The sequence below is a fragment of the Orycteropus afer genome, unplaced genomic scaffold, assembly GCF_000298275.1.
Source record: "Orycteropus afer afer isolate SDZICR_OR568_19922 unplaced genomic scaffold, OryAfe1.0 scaffold00572, whole genome shotgun sequence".
NCBI classification, from domain to species: Eukaryota; Metazoa; Chordata; class Mammalia; order Tubulidentata; family Orycteropodidae; genus Orycteropus; species Orycteropus afer.
In genome coordinates this window covers 292,484-302,235 of record NW_006922159.1, presented here as the reverse complement: position 1 = coordinate 302,235, position 9,752 = coordinate 292,484, and the positions used below count along the sequence as shown (strand labels likewise).

At 42.6% G+C, this 9,752-nt stretch overlaps 1 non-coding gene across 1 annotated transcript; it reads left to right on the top strand.

Annotated features, from left to right (window-relative positions):
* Nucleotides 1–227: 227 nt before the first annotated feature.
* Nucleotides 228–334, top strand: LOC122151567. The gene has a single exon (XR_006164216.1). It is a non-coding gene; the product is annotated as a U6 spliceosomal RNA (small nuclear RNA).
* Nucleotides 335–9,752: the final 9,418 nt, after the last annotated feature.

The following is a 9,752-nucleotide window of genomic DNA, read 5'->3' as shown; positions in this document are numbered from 1 at the left end:
CAATTCTGTATCCTTCCCTTCAAGGCTTAGGGGTCCAAGATTATCTTCTGTGTCTGTGTTAATTGGTTTCCCTTTTCTTTGTTGAAGAGGGTCTTTGCAATTCTTGTGCCTAGTCCGCCATCTTGCCAGAAGTCCTCTCGTGTATTTTTAACCTTGGCTCGTTCCTTCTCTTCAGCATATAAACATGCTAAAGTATTTCCAAAAACTATCAAAACCAAACTAAACTAGTGCTTGCTTCGACAGCACATATACTAAAATTGAAACAATACAGAGACAATTAGCATGGCCCCTGCACAAGGATGACATGCAAATTCATGACGCATTCCATATTTTTTAAGAAGGGCACAGGGAGGGGACATCACAAGGAAGGGAGGGGAGAAGAGTGGGTTAGGGTTCAGGATGTTAATCTGGGAGTGAAACCAAATGTAGACAAACTATTGAATGTAAAACAAATTGTGCTCTGTACATTTGCACCCAAAGCAGAATTTTTTTTTAAAAAAGCAAACAATCACCACCTACTCCCACTGTCTCCAGAAGCCTTTTATTGAATTCCTATCCCTTGCTAATAGGAACTCTGGTGGTGTAGTGCCTAAGTCATTTGACTGCTAACCAGAAAGCTGGCAGTTCAAACCCACCACCCACTCCTCAGAAGAAAGACTGGGCAATCTACTTCCATAGAGATACTGCCTGGAAAACCCAAGGACGGGTCATTATGAGTCAGAAACGAATCGTCAGCAGTTCATCATCATCATCATCGTCATCATTGTCATTGTCATCCCTTGCTAACTACTGTTGTATCCCTCTCCCCCTTTCAGAGCAGAGCAACTCAAAAGAAGAGTCTTCATTTACTGTCTCTACATCTTCTAAAACCCATTCCTTCCCTCTTTAACTCAGTCCCACAACTTCACTGAGCCATCTCTGGCAAAGTCATGGGCCCAGAAGCACAGCCAGACTCTCAGAACTACAGAAGCAAGTGTATACACATTTTACCCCCCTGGTTTGCAAAGGCAGAGCTGGGCACAAGGCCTGGATAGAGGTAGGACCTGTGTAGTTGACTGAAGGAGGTTGGGGAAGCTTTGACTATCTTCCCTTTGTGTTTTACAATCTGGCCTTCTTGCAGTTTCCTCTAATGTTTTTGATGCTGTCTAAATAAGCACACACTAACATATGATCCTAAAAAAGAATTGATAAGCACTCCTAGGTATATACTCAAAAGACTTGAAAGAAGGGGGTCAAATAGATAATTGTGCACCAATGTTCATTGTAGCATTACTCACAGTACCCCAAAGGTACTAAAAACCCAAGTGTCCCCCAATAGATTAATGGCTCCATGAAATGTAGTATATACATGCAGTGGTGTATTATTCAGCTATAAAGAGAAATTAAGTTCTGTTACATGCTACAACATGGATTAGGCTAAGTGAAATAAGACAGATGCAAAAGAACAAATTTTGTGCAATCCCTCTTATATGAAATATCTAAAATAAGCCAATGTATAGAGATGAAAGCAGATTAGTGGTTACCAGGGGCTGGAGGAATTGGGGAATGGGGAACAATTGTTAAACAGCTACAGAGTTTCTGTTTGGGGTGATGGGAGACTTTGTAAATAGACAGTGGTACATAGTGAATGCAATTAATGGACACTTATAAATGGTTGAAAAGCTAATTTTATGTTCTATATTGTCTTGGTTCTCTTGTGCTGCTGTAACAGAAATACCACAAGTGGGTTGTTTAACAAACAGGATTTTATTTTCTTAGAGTTTAGGAGGCTAGAAATTCAAATTCAGAGTGCCGGCTCTAGGGGCTGGGTGAAGGCCCTCGACCTTGGGCTTCAGCTCTGCCTCTTATTCCAGACCCACTGCAGCTAGTCTCCTAACTCAGACAGCTGCTGGTTGCCAAGGCTGATGAACCCAGGGTCGACTCATAAAACAGCATAACCCCAAGATCAACAGGTAACATGGAAGGCTACTAATTCAAGCCCAAGAGCAATTCCAATATCAGCAGGCAACACAGTAGGCCACTGGTTCAAGTCCAGGAATTGGAGATGAAAACTCAGCCAAATGCAGGATCCAGATGTGCCAAAAAGCTAAAGACCTTTCTCAAAGCTTCTCCTTATGTGCTGGAAGTAAGCCACATCCCAAAGGCAGCTGCTTAGCTGTTGACAGCAGATTCCACCATGGAGGTGATTACAACCTCATCACGGGGAATAACTACCTCCAGCTGCCCAGCCACTCAAAACCAGGCCCAGCCAAGTGGACACACAACCTTAACTACCACATAGTTAAATATACACTACCACAATAAAATTTTTAAAATAATGCTAATAATTGATAAGGAGCCACCTTTGGAGATGTGCTTGACGTAAAGGACCTTTCCCTGGCCTCCACGCAGGTTACACTGCTTCCCCCCGGTCTTTTAGCTTTGCCACCACACCCCTCTTTCCCACCTGCTCCATCAAGTGAACTCTTCACATTTTTATCTTTCCTGACTTCTCTGCAGCACTGGTTGTTATTGTTGCTATGTGCCTTTGAGTCAACTCTGACCCTACAGTGACCCTACAGAGCAGAGTAGAATTGTCCCATAGGGTTTCCAAGGATATAGTCTTTTTGGAAACAGATCACCACATCTTTTCTCCTACAGAGCTGCTGGGTGGGTTCAAACTGCCAACCTTCCAGTTAGCATTCGAGCACTTACACTGTGCATTAGGGCTCTATCTGAGAATATTCACGTATTTGTATATAAAGGTATATTTATAGATGTTTATATAGTTTCTATGGCCATGCCCCAGAACCTCACTCTACCTCATATTGCTGTTGGCAGGTATGGGGGTAGGTTTTGTTTTAGCTCTCCTTTGTATTTGGTCAGTGATTAGCAAATATATATTGAGTATCTATTGTGCAGTAGGAGCTCTGGTGGCATAGTGCCTAAGGCATTTGACTGCTAACTAGAAGGCTGGTGGTTCAAACCTACTCCTCTGAAGGAAGATTGGGCAATCTACTTTCTTAGTGATAGCGCCTCAGAAGCTCAAGGAAGGGTCACTATGCATCGGATCTGACTCAACAGCAGTGAGTTTGGTTTTCTGGGATTGTACGATGACATTTGACAACAGAAATGCATTGACTTCAGCAGTTCATGAAGCTTATAGTCTAGTTGGTAAAACAGTTGAGTCATCTATCACCATCATATGATGTATAAGCATACAAAGGAATAACAACCACTTAAGAGGAGTTAGGGTGGTTAAGAGAGCTCCAAGCACAGAGAACAGCATTTTCAAAGGTGTGTGAATGCATATATAAGGTACATAAAGTGTTGAGAGGGCAAGAAATTACAGTGAACAGTCAGATGGATGTTGCTTAGATGACATATGGGAAGCAGCACAAGATGTAAGAATAGTATTATCTCCATTTTGCTTATGTCCCAAGCTATCTACCAACATCCATTCTCTCTTTTAACAGAAATAGGATAGTTGTATGGCTTGGCTACATTTCCCAGCCTCCCTTGCAATTTGGTGAGGACATATGACTAAGCTATTTCCAGTGGAACATCAGAGGAAGTGTTATATGCCACTTCTGAGCCAGGACTTGTAAGAGAGTGGGTATTCCTCCTTTGTGCTCTTTCCCTTTTTGAGAATTGGATAGTGACACTAGCGAGGCCCTAAAGAAGTGATCAAGGCACAAAATGGAAGGGCCCTGAGTCTCTGAATGACTACGTGGAGCAGAACTGCCCTGCACACCTGAACAACTGGCTAAAATAGTACATGAGCAACAAACTTCAAATGTATTAAACCACTGAAAATGTTTATTTTCATTACTGCAATATAACCAAAAAACCCACTGCCCCTGAGTTGATTCCTACTCATAGCAACCTTATAGGCTAGAGTAGAACTGCCCCATAGGGCTTCCAAGGCTGTAAATCTTTATGGAAGCAAACTGCCCTATCTTTCTCCCATAGATTAGCTGAAGGGTTCAAACCCCTGACTTTAGTAGTAAGGCCCTTAACCATTGCACCACCAAAACCAAACTCACTGCCATCAAGTTGATTTTGACTCATAGTGACCCCTCCAAGGTTCCTTTATTGTAGGATAGCCTAACCTAAATAATACATTCTGATAGTAGTTCATTGGTGAAAACTTTATACAATAAACATATATATATATGAAAAATTTCAGTTAAGTGGGCCAAAATGTTAATAATGGTGGTTATCACTAGGTGGTAGAATTTTGGGTGGTTTTCATTTCTTTGTACTTCCGTGCCTTTTTCAAATTCACTACCATGAACATGTGTTATTTTATAATATTGAAAAACATAAATTTTTTAAGTTCATGTGGTTGCAGAGAAACTAATAATCTAAGAAAGAATTACATTGCTAGAAGGCATGTGGAAAGTCCATTCAAGTGGTTGAATTTAAGGGTTAGGAGGGAAAAAAACAAGTGAAAAATTTAATTTCATATTCATTGAAATTCATGTAAAGAGAACGAGTAGGGGCACATAGTGAAATAATCCCAGGTCATTCCTGGCCTGAATTCTTACCCTCTACCCTGGACCCATGGAGCCCTGGTGGCACAATGGTTAACTACTTGGCTGCTAACCAAAAGGGTCAGAGGTTGGGACACATCAGCCACTCCTCAGGAGAAAAGACCTGAAGATCTGTTCCCATAAAGATTACAGCCTAGGAAACCCCATGGGGCAGTTCTACTCTGTCGTATAGGGTTGCTTTGAGTCAGAATTGACTCACTGGCACACAACAACACCCCTGCCCCAGAATCTTACTCCACCTCACTCCACTCCTTGTTGATGCTGGCAGATATGAAGGGCAGGTTTTCTTTTAGCTTTTCTTTGTATTTTCCTTCTTGTTTAGGGATCCTGCAGATGTGCATGAAGTTAAGAGAGAGGGTTTGGGATCAGAAGGTGGGAAAGGAGAATTAAGTGTTAGAAATGGGGGCAGCTAGTGGGATGCGGCTGAATAAGTAGACGCTGTGCACGCTTTCTGTTCCTCCACTGCCTTTCTGAAACTCGCTCTTCCCATGGCTTCCATGAGAACAGAAATTTCTGACTTTCTACCCTCTGGGCACAGAGTATTTTTTCTCTGCTCATTTTCTTGGTTACTCAAGGGTCCATCCTTAGGCCTCTTCTCTTCTCACACCACACTCCCTTCTGACGTGGCCTCATCCTCTCCAATATCATCCCAAATCCACCCTCCAGCTTAGCTCCAAATCCAGATGAATAACAGTCTATCAGGTATCTCTGCTTGAATTGCATCCTTGAAATCCCACTTCTTTCCCAGGACCCTATATCACTACCATCCGAGGCAAAGGATACCGGATATCATTCTCATTCCTTATCCCTCTTCTCCACCTGATCACTAAGGTCTGTGACTCTGCTTCCTGTACATTTTTGGTAGCATAGTGGCTAAGGCACTTGACTGCTAACCAGAAGGCTGGTAGTTCAAACCCACCAGCCACTCTTTGGAAAGAAGATGGGACAATCTACTTCCGTAGTGATACTGCCTCGGCAACCCAAGGAGGGGTCGCTATGAGTTGGGTCCGACTCGACAGCACATAACCACAACAGTTCCCTTCATGTCTATTGCCATGGCCTCTATTCAGGCCACCAATCTCTTGTCTGAATCTCTGTAACAGTACCCTAATATACCTCCAGACCCTCATGGTTCTCCATTTCCCACATGCTCCAAGAATTTTCTCTAGCTTAAAAAAAAAAAAAGACAAAATATTTCTTATACATGGAAAAGAATATTGAATAAACAAAGCAATAAACATCTCTGTATCTACCATCCAGAATTAACAAACAGCAACATTTTTTGCCTATTTCCTAACAGATAAATATTTCTAAAACACAGATTTAAAATTTTTATGTCACTCTCTTGATTAAAAATGTCAGTGGATCTAACTTGTGCTCAACATAACTTACAAACTCCCTAACCTGTCTTTTTAAGACTGTTCACAGTAGTATAGTGGTTTAGAATGTGGGTTCTGGAGTCTACATTAGCTGTATGACCTGAGGCAAGTGGCTTCCCTGAGCCTCAGTTTCCTCATCTTTAAAACAGAACGAATGTTATGAGGCTATTTGGGGATTAAGTGAAATGGACAAATTCTTAGCACAGTATTGGCACATAGTATACATGTTAGGAGCTCTGGTAGCCTGGTGCCTAAGGCACTTGACTGCTAACCAGAAGGCTGGCGGTTCAAACCCTCCACCACTCCTGGGAAAAAAGGTTGGGCAATCTACTTCAGTAGTGATACTGCCTCGGAAACCCAAAGAGAGGTCACCAACTTGACGGCACATAACAAGAACATAATACACATTTTCGATTTCTAACGTTTCCATCCTGAATTCCAGATAAGAGAGAAAGGTGAAAGCAAGTAGAGGGAAGGAACTTTTAAAGGAAGAAGAAAAAGAAAGAAAGAGAAAAAATGCAGCAGAGTTCAAGGAGAGTTGAACAAGAAGGAAATAGGAAGGATTGAGAAGCTGAGAGGAAGGACATAGAGACGGATGAAAAAGAAAACAACAAGAAAGAAAAATAGCAAAGGAAGAGATGACTTTCCCGGATTAAAGAAACCAGATGCAGGGTCAGCATCACTGAGGGCTCCACGGGTATCAGTCCAATACCAGGGCTGGATCGTGGGCACCAGGGGGCAGTGTGAAATCATCGCACCGGATGCCTATAATTTTCCTCCTTCTCCCTGGGGAGGCTGGGGAAACACCAATTCCGAGGATGCCAGGTCGCTCGGCTAGATTCTGCTACTTGTTATCTGAGGGATAGGACAGGCATCGAGCTTCCTGGAGATTAATATTTGATTTATTGGCGGTAACAATGATTTATTCTGATACACCCCTAGGGCAAAGAAAGGGCTGTAAATATTTTAAATGCTGTTAGCTGGTGACAAGAAACATCACTGTTAGGGGAGCAAGGCAGATGGGAATTTTAAATGCCTTTCTCTAAATTACTTAAAGGCAAACTGTAAACACTTACTAGCTTGTTTAAGATGGAGGCTGTGGTTAAGGGAGAGAAACATATTAAATTGTTATCTTATTAACTCAGACACCATCTTATGTTTTCTCCATAGAGTCTATTTACTTTTCCCACAGATTGGATTGGATTGGATTTCACAGGGTGCTGAGGCAATACAAGGAGACAGCGTTCAGGCTCCTGGAGAGTAGAGGCTGGTCAAGTACAAGAGCCACCGGGCTCGCTCTCCCTCAGGACCCCAGCAGCCCACGATGGAGAGGCAAGCAGTGTGGTGGAACAGGCCCTGGACTAAGAATCTGATGGTGGTTGTACGACCTTAGTTGAGGCATTTTAACCCTGCGTCTCAGTTTCTCCATCTGAAAGATGGAGGTAATAATCTTTGCTGGTGTGGCAAGTTGGGGACTGTGAAGACTGGGAGGATTCGGTATAATAATGAAAAGTAACAACCCCATAAATTTTGTTTTCTGTCAGCCTTCTTTCCCCTTGATAGGAGCTGTGGTGGTGTAGTACTTAAAGCATTCAGCTGCCAACCAAAAGCTCTGCTGTTCAAACCCACGAACCAATCCTCAGGAGAGAGATGAGGCAGTCTACTTCCATTTAAGTCTTTAGATTTACCACCTTGGAAACCCTGGGGGGAACCCTACAGAAATCCTATAGGGTCTCTGTGAGTTGCAATCAACTCGATGGCATTGGGTATCCCCTTGATTCTCATATCAGCCCTGATTGTCAGGGAGAGGTTGTAACTGGTGGCTATCAGTTGATCCTGCACCATCCGCATGACTGATTGCAGATCAGACCATTCTGCTCCATGGGTCATTTATTTATTTATTTTTCTTTCCCCAACAGTTCATATACATTTTGTTTTGTGGCACTGGTTATAGTCCCCACAATGTAAGAGTTCTCCTCCCGCTTCCTCCCTGTGGTCATCCTTTCCCTCTGTCCTTTCATCCTATGCCTTCCTGCCTCCCTAGCTTTCTTTCTTCCTGTGCAAATGCTGCCCCTCTGATCTCCCATTGTTGATTGTTCTGAGGAGTGCATCTCCCTGGTGTAAGTGTTCAGCTCATAGGCCTGTCTGTTGTTTGGCTGAGGGTTAGCCACAAGAATGAGTCCAATTCCTGATGGGTGACTTAGGACCATAGTCTTGGGGGTTTCACCAGTCTCTTTGATCAGTAATCCAGATCTTATGTTTTTAAAGATTTTGTTCAACATTTTTCTCCGACTATTCAGGATCTCCAATTTTCATCCCTTTCTGAGCAGTTGGCAGTGGTAACATGGACATTAAGCCTTTGGGCTAATGGTTTTCGTGTGTCTTTGATTTTTTGCACTCTTCTTTGCTCTGGATGAAGAGAGACCAATGATGGCCACTTGCAAACTTTTAAGTTGCCAGTTGCTACTCACCAAAGTAGAATGTAGAACAATGTTTTTGCGGACTATGTTGTGCCAATTGAACTTGATATCTCCACGTCTGCGATCCCAAGCCCACAGGTCCAGCGATTCACTCCCTCAAGGTGCTCAATTATGGCTAAGAAGTTATTCCAACTTTGTCCCTTGTTAACACTATACCGCATATGGAGACTTTTATAGCACATACAAATACACGTGTAGGAATATTGTCTCCCCAACCTACATATGGTTATGGATATTTACCAATCACCAACCCATACCTGATCTTCTTGCTTGTTGACCTATGTGTGCACCCATGGATTATGTTTTGCTGTTATTGATAATGATTGCGTGATTTTTCAGAAGCTGATTGCCAGGCCTTTCTTCCTAGTTCATCTTAGTCTGGAAGCTCCAATGAAACTTGTTCAGCATCATAGCAACATACAAGCTTCCACTGACAGATGGATGGTGGCTGAGTATGAGGTGCATTGGCTGGGAATTGAACCAAGTCTCCTTCATGGAAGGTGAGAATTCTACCACTGCCCTCAGGGAGAGGAGAAATGGCTATTTCCTCTACCATGACAAGAAAACTGAGGCTGAACAGTGGTTCCAGCTCCCTTGGGGAGTGAAAGGGAAGCCAGGAGGAAGTTGTGTGTGGTGGTCAGTGCAAGCTCTCTGGACTCTCCTGTGGTCTGGCTTGAACTCACCACATCCTCTTTATTCCTCCTTCCAGGGCTAAGACTAAGGTGAGGCTGCTGAGACACTCACTGCTGGTCCAAATTTTAATGGGATACCAAAAACTCAGTTATCAAGATAAATAATATTTTAATGCCATATTTTAAAAATCTAAATATATGAAAATGAATCACATGGTGAACAAAATGTTAAAGTTTTAAATAAAGACAGGCTCACTTCTCATTTCAAGAAACAAACTTTATTTCTCCTGAGCACAGGGTAGCAGGGACTCTCTGGGGCAGAGGAAACACTGCTTGGGACTTATCAGGATTTCTCTTAACTTGGCCTCTCAGTTCAGAGTCTGGCTCCTTTTCTTTTCTTACCTCCAGCTTCCTTGTTTCTCAGCTCATGGGCTCTGGAGTAAGGCAAGGCTTGATTGAAGTCTCTGCTCCATTACTTATTAGCTATGACATCGTGGGATAGTTGTTTGAGACTGTTGCTTAACATCTCATAAATCTCAGCTTCTTAATCTGTAAACCTCAGTGTTCTAACCTGTACCTGTCTTGTTGGATTATTGTGCAGAATAAATAAGGTAATGGATATAAAACATTTAACAAAAGACCTGGTCTATGGTAAGCACACAATAAACATTGTTGTTGTTAGCTGTCTTTGGGCCAGTCCCAATTGAAGATGACCCTATGTGTTAG